Source organism: Diabrotica virgifera, chromosome 6, assembly GCF_917563875.1.
Source record: "Diabrotica virgifera virgifera chromosome 6, PGI_DIABVI_V3a".
Classification (NCBI taxonomy): Eukaryota; Metazoa; Arthropoda; class Insecta; order Coleoptera; family Chrysomelidae; genus Diabrotica; species Diabrotica virgifera.
Genome location: NC_065448.1, coordinates 200,249,839 through 200,251,021, shown reverse-complemented (window position 1 = coordinate 200,251,021; position 1,183 = coordinate 200,249,839).

Below are 1,183 nucleotides of genomic sequence, written 5' to 3'. Positions count from 1 at the left end.
CCCAAGCGGGGATTTTTGCAGTTACTCGAGCGCGTCAGATTATCACATGGGGAGAAACTTTGTACCCTGTAAATGTACCTCTACCATATATTGGCTCTTAATACAGGGGAGTTCGTTAAGGGGAGTTCGAAAAAAAAATCTATCCTTAAAAAAACTCAAAATCGTCAGATTAAGATAAGGTAAGTTAAGTACATGCAAAAGAGTGTATATTTCAAAAATCTGACGATTTGAGCGCAGCGTAAGGAAATGGGCGACTCACAAAGTTTCACAAAAAAAGCAAATATTTCGCGAAATGAACATCAGATTGAAAAACTAAAAAATACGTGTTCAATATTTTTCAAAAATCTATCGAATGATACCAAACACATCCCCCACGGAGAGGGGTTAGGTAAAAATACACGTACCTATTCAATATTTTTGAAAAACCTATCGAATGACACCAAACACCACCCTCCACGGAGCTGGGGTGAGTGGTTACTTTAAAATCTATAAAATCCTAAATAGGAGCCCCCAATTGTTATTGCAGATTTGGATTCTTTACGTAAAAATAAGCAACTTTTATTCGAGATATTTTTTCGAATTATGGACAGATTGCCTATAATCGGAAAATTAAATTAAAAAATGGAAAGTCCCCCACTTTATGGAAAACTTTACTTAACGTTTTTTTTGGTTTTAGGACCTACTCTTCACAACCCAATCGGCCCCCATAACGCTCGAGTAACTGCAAATTTAGCATACTTTCCTCCCCTACTAAAACAATACATGTGAGTGTTAAACTAGTGGTGAATACCTAAAAGAGTAGATACGATAATAATTATATTAATTTTGTGTTTTAGTTTTGTTTGTATATTAAATTTATTTTTTATGTAGATTTATCTAATTTGTTATCTGAATTATTTTATTATGTCTAAATTATTTAAATTGTTCTAGTTATTTTACCATTTTATGTTTGTTTTTCATGTTTAATAAATTAATAAAAATTATATCGCATGCTTTTTCTAGATTTATTATAAGGACATGGCAATACTGCCAAACACCAATATTTAGTTATGTGAAACTACATATATATTTTAGGCTATCTTCACCCTGCCCTATTATGAGTGATGTCCAAAAAATTATCGCAGTAGTAATTGCACGAGAGCTCTAAAATTATCGATTTGTTTTCCAAGTGACACTTTGACAG